This window comes from Micropterus salmoides, unplaced genomic scaffold (genome assembly GCF_014851395.1).
Source record: "Micropterus salmoides isolate LMB-PRFRI ecotype aquatic unplaced genomic scaffold, ASM1485139v1 Ms_hic_scaffold_122, whole genome shotgun sequence".
Lineage (NCBI taxonomy): Eukaryota > Metazoa > Chordata > Actinopteri > Centrarchiformes > Centrarchidae > Micropterus > Micropterus salmoides.
In genome coordinates, this window is record NW_024040286.1 from 23,804 (window position 1) to 33,138 (window position 9,335).

Here is a 9,335-nt window from a genome sequence, read left to right on the forward strand (position 1 = left end):
GCTTGGGCCCCAGAACAATAACTTCAGTTTTATCTGAGTTTAACATTAGAAAATTACAGGTCATCCAGGTTTTAATATCCTGAAGGCACATTTGAAGTATAGCTAACTGATTAGTTTCATCTGGCTTGATCGATAGATATAACTGAGTATCATCTGCATAACAATGAAAGTTTATGGAATATTTCCTGATAATATTGCCTAAAGGAAGCATATATAAAGTGAACCGGATTGGTCCGAGGACAGATCCTTGAGGAACTCCATGACTAACTTTGGCGTGCATGGAGGAGTCATTGTTAACATGTACAAACTGAAGTCGATCTGATAAATAGGACTTAAACCAGCTTAGAGCGGTTCCTTTAATGCCAATGAAATGTTCCGGTCTCTGCAATAGGATCTGATGGTCAATGGTATCAAATGCAGCACTAAGATCTAATAAAACCAGTACAGAGACAAGTCCTTTGTCTGATGCAATGAGGAGGTCGTTAGTAATTTTCAGCAGTGCTGTCTCTGTGCTATGATGAACTCTAAATCCTGACTGAAAATCCTCAAATAAACTATTGCTCTGTAGAAAGTCACACAGCTGTTTAGCAACTGCTTTCTCCAGGATCTTAGAGAGAAATGGAAGGTTAGATATAGGTCTATAGTTGGCTAAAACATCTGGATCAAGTTTGGGCTTTTTCAGAAGAGGTTTGGTGGAACGCCAACTCCTCTCAAGTTTCCGCGATATTTGCTTTAATTAGCGAGTTTCAGTATTATACCATGGAGCTAACTGTCTTTGTTTTATTATTTTCTTTTTTAGAGGGGCTACAGAGTCGAGTGTCATTCGCAACGAGCCTGCAGCACTATCAACAAGATGATCGATTTGGGAGGGACTGAAATTAGCATAGGAGTCCTCCGTTACGTTGTGACTTGATAATGAATTTAGAGCTGATGGAATTGCATCCTTAAATTTAGCTACAGCACTATCAGACAGACATCTTGTATAGAAATTTTGCCCAATGGCGTGTAGTTCAGCAATACAAACTCAAAAGTTATCAAACAGTGGTCAGATAAAGAGAGATTCTGTGGGAACACTATTAAATGTTCAATTTCAACACCGTATACCAAAACAAGGTCGAGGGTGTGGTTAAAACAGTGAGTCGGTTCATGAACACTCTGAGAGAAGCCAATGGAATCTAACAGAGAGATAAACGCAGTACTGAGGCTGTCATTCTCAACGTCCACATGAATATTAAAATCCCCTACAATAATAACTTTGTCCGTTTTAAGGACTAAAGTTGACAAAAACTCTGCAAATTCAGATAAGAATTCAGAGTACGGACCAGGTGCTCGGTACACTATAACAAAAAGAATTGGTTGCAGTGATTTCAACTTGGGTGTGAAAGACTAAGACAAGGCTTTCAAATGAGTTATAATTTAATTTAGGTTTAGAGGTGATTAGTGGAGGAATGTGAGCATTAATATGACTGGGAGGGGTGGATTCATTTAGGCTAACATATTCTCCATCACCCAGCCAGGTTTCAGTAAGACAAAATAAATCGATATCATAATCTGATATTAGTTCATTTACTAGTACACCTTTAGAAGAGAGAGATCTGATGTTTAAGTTTCCACATTTAACTCTCCTATTCGTTTGCACTATTGCTCTTGTGGTTTTAATTTTTATGAGGTTTTTATGCACAGCTCCTCTTCTGTTTACCTTTGATTTAAATCATTTCGATGGTCGGGGGACAGACACCGTCACTATAGGATTTTCACAAATTAATGGAGGAGCAGAGAAGTGTGTTAGACTGTGACTCTGCCTCCTGCGCTCAACTCTGGGTTGTCATGCCAGTATTAATGAGAAATGGATATGTTGTTGTCAGAGGGGGTATAGCTCAGTGGTAGAGCATTTGACTGCAGATCAAGAGGTCCCCAGTTCAACTCTGGGTGCCCCCTACCTGTGCTAACATCGCAGATGCCTGTCTAAAATGGTCATATATACTTGCTGAAGTAACCCATTGAACATGCAAACACACTGGCCAGTTTTCACATTTGTATCAGTGGTGATGCTAAGCAGTAAATTGTCCGTGTTTAAACACACGCATGTGCTCTCTTGCTTTATATACAAAACATTTATAAACATTTTTGTCCAGACTATCAATGAGCAATGGATAAAGTTGTCAGAGGGGGTAGAGCATTTGACTGCAGTTCAAGAGGTCCCCAGTTCAAATCTGGGTGCCCCCTACCTGTCAGAACATCGCAGGTGCCTGTTTAAAATGGTCATATGTACTTTCTGAAGTAACCCAGTGAATATGCAAACAAACTGGCTAATTTCCACCTTCCAATTACTGATGGTAATGACAATAAGCAATGAATTGTCCATCTTTAGACACACCACTATGTAAGTGCATGTGCTCTCTTATTTTATATACAAAATATTTATAAACATTTTTATCCACACTATTCAATTCAATTCAATTTTATTTATATAGCGCCAAATCACAGCAACAGTTATCTCACAGCGCTTTTCATAAAAGAGCAGGTCTAGACCGTACTCTGTGATGTTATTTACAGAAGCCCAACAATTCCCACCAAGAGCAAGCACTAGGCGACAGAGGCAAGGAAAAGCTTCCTTTTAAGAGGCAGAAACCTCCAGCAGAACCATGGCTCAGGGTGGGCGGCCATCTGCCTCGACCGGTTGGGGGTGAAGGAGAGAGATAGAGAGAGAGAGGGAAGAGGGATTGGAGGGACAGCGAGGAAGAGAGAGGGGGGGGGGGGGGGGGGAGGCAGCCTACACAATATACACACAGAGGTACAGACAGTAAAGGTAATGTTACTATATGTGTGTGGCTTGCTTGGGATACATACTATAGACTAAATGAAAAGTGTACTGATATTTATAGTAGTGTTAATGATAATAATCGTAATGTTAATGATTATAATAACAATAATAACAATAAGACTAGTAACAATAATTGTAGCAGAGGGTGTCGAGCAGGAACACGGGGGCAGCAGGTGACTCGCAACCACAGATCCAGACTACACAGCTCCAGAGCCAGAAACACCTGCAGGAAGTGATAGGAGGAGAGAGGAGAGGGACAAGAAAGCACTAGACTACCGGAAAGGGGAGTAGTTGAGTTAGTAACATGCACTAATGGGACGAGGTTGCGTAGAGAGGGAGAGGAATTAGAGGAGAGAGGACCTCAGTGCATCATGGGAAGTCCCCTGGCAATCTAGGCCTATAGCAGCATAACTAAGGGATGGTTCAGGACTCACCTGAGCCAGCCCTAACTATAAGCTTTATCAAAGAGGAAAGTCTTAAGCCAACTCTTAAATGTGGAGATGGTGTCTGCCTCCTGAACCCAAACTGGAACCTGGTTCCACAGGAGAGGAGCTTGATGGCTGAACGCTCTGGCTCCCATTCTACTTTTGGGGACTCTAGGAACCACAAGTAACCCTGCATTCTGGGAGCGCAGTGCTCTGGTGGGGTAGTAAGGTACTATGATCTCTTTAAGATAAGATGGTGCCTGACCATTAAGAGCTTTCTATGTGAGAAGAATGATTTTAAATTCTATTCTGGATTTTACTGGAAGCCAATGCAGAGAAGCTAAGACAGGAGAAATGTGATCTCTTTTCCTGGTTCCTGTCAGAACACGTACTGCAGCATTCTGGATCAGCTGAAGAGTCTTAACGGACTTTTACGAGCAGCCTGATAATAGGGAATTGCAGTAATCCAGCCTAGAAGTAACAAATGCATGGACTAGTTTTTCTGCATCATTTTTAGACAGTATGTTCCTGATTTTCGCAATATTACGTCGGTGACAAAAAGGCGGCCCTTGAAATTTGCTCAATGTGAGACTTAAACGACATGTCCTGATCAAAGATAACTCCAAGATTCCTCACAGTGGTGCTGGAGGCCAGGGCAATGCCATCAATGGAAACTATATCTTTAGATAATGCATCACGGAGGTGCTTGGGCCCCAGAACAATAACTTCAGTTTTATCTGAGTTTAACATTAGAAAATTACAGGTCATCCAGGTTTTAATATCCTGAAGGCACATTTGAAGTATAGCTAACTGATTAGTTTCATCTGGCTTGATCGATAGATATAACTGAGTATCATCTGCATAACAATGAAAGTTTATGGAATATTTCCTGATAATATTGCCTAAAGGAAGCATATATAAAGTGAACCGGATTGGTCCGAGGACAGATCCTTGAGGAACTCCATGACTAACTTTGGCGTGCATGGAGGAGTCATTGTTAACATGTACAAACTGAAATCGATCTGATAAATAGGACTTAAACCAGCTTAGAGCGGTTCCTTTAATGCCAATGAAATGTTCCAGTCTCTGCAATAGGATCTGATGGTCAATGGTATCAAATGCAGCACTAAGATCTAATAAAACCAGTACAGAGACAAGTCCTTTGTCTGATGCAATGAGGAGGTCGTTAGTAATTTTCAGCAGTGCTGTCTCTGTGCTATGATGAACTCTAAATCCTGACTGAAAATCCTCAAATAAACTATTGCTCTGTAGAAAGTCACACAGCTGTTTAGCAACTGCTTTCTCCAGGATCTTAGAGAGAAATGGAAGGTTAGATATAGGTCTATAGTTGGCTAAAACATCTGGATCAAGTTTGGGCTTTTTCAGAAGAGGTTTGGTGGAACGCCAACTCCTCTCAAGTTTCCGCGATATTTGCTTTAATTAGCGAGTTTCAGTATTATACCATGGAGCTAACTGTCTTTGTTTTATTATTTTCTTTTTTAGAGGGGCTACAGAGTCGAGTGTCATTCGCAACGAGCCTGCAGCACTATCAACAAGATGATCGATTTGGGAGGGACTGAAATTAGCATAGGAGTCCTCCGTTACGTTGTGACTTGATAATGAATTTAGAGCTGATGGAATTGCATCCTTAAATTTAGCTACAGCACTATCAGACAGCATCTTGTATAGAAATGCCCAATGGCGTGTAGTTCAGCAATACAATCTCAAAAGTTATAAAGGTGGTGAGATTAAGATTTCTGTGGGAACACTATTAAATGTTCAATTCAACACCGTATACCAAAACAAGGTCGAGGGTGTGGTTAAAACAGTGAGTCGGTTCATGAACACTCTGAGAGAAGCCAATGGAATCCAGAGAGAAAACGTACTGCTGTCATTCTCAACGTCCACTGAATATTAAAATCCCCTACAATAATAACAGCCTTTTAATACTAAATTGCAGTAATCCAAATTCAGAAAGAACAAAGTACGGACCAGTTGCTCGGTACACTATAACAAAATTGTTGCAGTGATTTCCAACTTACGTGTGACAAAAAGGCTGCCCTTGAAATTTGAATGTGAGACTTAAACGACTGTCCTGATCAAAGATAACTTAAGATTCCTCACAGTGGTGTGGAGGCCAGGGCAATGCCATCAATGGAAACTATATCTTTAGATAATGCATCAGGAGGTGCTTGGCCCCAGAACAATAACTTCAGTTTATCTAGTTTAACATTAGAAAATTACAGGTCATGTGGTTTTAATTTCATGAAGGACATTGAAGACAGCTAACTGATAGTTTCATTTGGCTTGATCGAAGATATAACTGTGTATTATCTGCATAAAATGGGTTTAAATATTTCCTGATAATATTGCCTCAAGGGGGTCATACTATAAATTGAACAAATTGTGGAGGATCAGATCCTTAGAGTGAACTCCTTGCCTAACTCTGGGTGCATGCCAGTATTAATGTTAAATGGATATGTTGTTGTCAGATCTGGTAAATCAGTGACATTAAACACAGATCAAGAGGTTCCTTTAATGCCAATGAAATGTTCCAGTCTCGCAATGCCTGTCTAAAATGGTCATATGTACTTGCTGCAGTAAGATTGAACATGCAAACACACTGGCCAGTTTCACATTTGTATCAGTGGTGATGCTAAGCAGTAAATTGTCCGTGTTTAAAGCAGTGCTGTCTCTTGCTTTATATACAAAACATTTATAAACATTTTTGTCCAAAATCCTAAATAAACTATTGCTCTGTAGAAAGTCACACAGCTGTTTAGCAACTGCTTTCTCCAGATCTTAGAGAGAAATGAAGGTTAGATATAGGTCTATAGTTGGCTAAAACATCTGGATCAAGTTTGGGCTTTTCAGAAGAGGTTTGTGGAACGCCACTCCTCTCAAGTTTCCGCGATATTTGCTTTAATTAGCGAGTTTCAGTATTATACCATGGAGCTAACTGTCTTTGTTTTATATTTCTTTTTTAGAGGGGCTACAGAGTCGAGTGTCATTCGCACGAGCCTGCAGCACTATCAACAAGATCGATTTGGGAGGGACTGAAATTAGCATAGGAGTCCTCCGTTACGTTGTGACTTGATAATGAATTTAGAGCTGATGGAATTGCATCCTTAAATTTAGCTAAGCACTATCAGACAGACATCTTGTATAGAAATTTTGCCCAATGGCGTGTAGTTCAGCAATACAACTCAAAAGTTATCAAACAGTGGTCAGATAAAGAGATTCTGTGGGAACACTATTAAATGTTCAATTTCAACACCGTATACCAAACAAGGTCGAGGTGTGGTTAAAACAGTGAGTCGGTTCATGAACACTCTGAGAGAAGCCAATGGAATCTAACAGAGAGATACGCAGTACTGAGGCTGTCATTCTCAACGTCCACATGATATTAAAATCCCCTACAATAATAACTTTGTCCGTTTTAAGGACTAAGTTGACAAAACTCTGCAAATTCATAATAAGATTCAGAGTACGGACCAGGTGCTCGGTACACTATACAAAAAGAATTGGTTGCAGTGATTTCAACTTGGGTGTGAAAGACTAAGAACAAGGCTTTCAAATGAGTTATTTTAATTTGAGTTTAGAGGTATTATTGTAGAAATGTGAGCATTAATATGACTGGGAGGGGTGGATTCATTTAGGCTAACATATTCTCCATCACCCAGCCAGGTTTCAGTAGACAAATAAATCGTATCATAATCTGATATTAGTTCATTTACTAGTACACCTTTAGAAGAGAGAGATCTGATGTTTAAGTTTCCACATTTAACTCTCCTATTCGTTTGCACTATTCTCTTGTGGTTTTAATTTTTATGAGGTTTTTATGCACAGCTCCTCTTTGTTTACCTTTGATTTAAATCATTTCGATGGTCGGGGACAGACCGTCACTATAGGATTTTCACAAATTAATGGAGGAGCAGAGAATGTGTTAGACTGTGACTCTGCCTCCTGCGCTCAACTCTGGGTTGTCATGCCAGTATTAATGAGAAATGGATATGTTGTTGTCAGAGGGGGTATAGCTCAGTGGTAGAGCATTTGACTGCAGATCAAGAGGTCCCCAGTTCAACTCTGGGTGCCCCCTACCTGTGCTAACATCGCAGATGCCTGTCTAAAATGGTCATATATACTTGCTGATAACCCATTGAACATGCAAACACACTGGCCAGTTTTCACATTTGTATCAGTGGTGATGCTAAGCATAAATTGTCCGTGTTTAACACACGCATGTGCCTCTTGCTTTATACAAAACATTTATAAACATTTTTGTCCAGACTATCAATGAGCAATGGATAAAGTTGTCAGAGGGGGTAGCATTTACTGCAGTTCAAGAGGTCCCCAGTTCAAATCTGGGTGCCCCCTACCTGTCAGAACATCGCAGGTGCCTGTTTAAATGGTCATATGTACTTTCTGAAGTAACCCAGTGAATATGCAAACAAACTGGCTAATTTCCACCTTCCATTACTGATGGTAATGACAATAAGCAATGAATTGTCCATCTTTAGACACACCACTATGTAAGTGCATGTGCTCTCTTATTTTATATACAAAATATTTATAAACATTTTTATCCACACTATTCAATTCATTCAATTTTATTTATATAGCGCCAAATCACAGCAACAGTTATCTCACAGCGCTTTTCATAAAAGAGCAGGTCTAGACCGTACTCTGTGATGTATTTTACAGAAGCCCAATTCCACCAAGAGCAAGCACTAGGCGACAGAGGCAAGGAAAAGCTTCCTTTTAAGAGGCAGAAACCTCCAGCAGAACCATGGCTCAGGTGGGCGGCCATCTGCCTCGACCGGTTGGGGGTGAAGAGAGAGATAGAGAGAGAGAGAGAAGAGGGATTGGAGGACAGCGAGGAAGAGAGAGAGGGGGGGGGGGGGGGAGGCAGCCTACACAATATACACACAGAGGTACAGACAGTAAGGTATGTTACTAGTGTGTGGCTTGCTTGGGATCATACTATAGACTAATGAAAAGTGTACTGATATTTATAGTAGTGTTAATGATAATCGTAATGTTAATGATTAATAACAATAATAACAATAAGACTAGTAACAATAATTGTAGCAGAGGGTGTCGAGCAGGAACACGGGGCAGCAGGTGACTCGCAACCACAGATCCAGACACAGCTCCAGAGCCAGAAACACCTGCAGGAAGTGATAGGAGGAGAGAGGAGAGGGACAAGAAAGCACAGACTACCGAAAGGGGAGTAGTTGAGTTAGTAACATGCACTAATGGGACAGGTTGCGTACGAGAGGGAGAGGAATTAGAGGAGAGAGGACCTCAGTGCATCATGGGAAGTCCCCTGGCATCTAGGCCTATAGCAGCATAACTAAGGGATGGTTCAGGACTCACCTGAGCCAGCCCTAACTATAAGCTTTATCAAAGAGGAAAGTCTTAAGCCAACTCTTAAATGTGGAGATGGTGTCTGCCTCCTGAACCCAAACTGGAACCTGGTTCCACAGGAGAGAGCTTGATGGCTGAACGCTCTGGCTCCCATTCTACTTTTGGGGACTCTAGGAACCACAAGTAACCCTGCATTCTGGGAGCGCAGTGCTCTGGTGGGGTAGTAAGGTACTATGATCTCTTTAAGATAAGATGGTGCCTGACCATTAAGAGCTTCTAGTGAGAAGAATGATTTTAAATTCTATTCTGGATTTTACTGGAAGCCAATGCAGAGAGCTAAGACAGGAAATGTGATCTCTTTTCCTGGTTCCTGTCAGAACACGTACTGCAGCATTCTGGATCAGCTGAAGAGTCTTAACGGACTTTTAGAGCAGCCTGATAATAGGGAATTGCAGTAATCCAGCCTAGAAGTAACAAATGCATGGACTAGTTTTTCTGCATCATTTTAGACAGTATGTTCCTGATTTTCGCAATATTACGTCGGTGACAAAAAGGCGGCCCTTGAAATTTGCTCAATGTGAGACTTAAACGACATGTCCTGATCAAAGATAACTCCAAGATTCCTCACAGTGGTGCTGGAGGCCAGGGCATGCCATCAATGGAAACTATATCTTTAGATAATGCATCACGGAGGTGCTTGGCCCCAGAACAATAAC

The 9,335-nt window shown here is 40.9% G+C and overlaps 2 non-coding genes across 2 annotated transcripts; both read left to right on the forward strand.

The window, feature by feature from the left end:
- The first annotated feature begins 1,866 nt into the window (after nt 1-1,866).
- On the forward strand, nt 1,867-1,938 carry trnac-gca. Its single transcript has one exon. It is a non-coding gene; the product is annotated as a tRNA-Cys (tRNA).
- Nucleotides 1,939-7,276: 5,338 nt separating this feature from the next.
- On the forward strand, nt 7,277-7,348 carry trnac-gca. The gene has a single exon. It is a non-coding gene; the product is annotated as a tRNA-Cys (tRNA).
- The last annotated feature ends 1,987 nt before the right edge of the window (nt 7,349-9,335 follow it).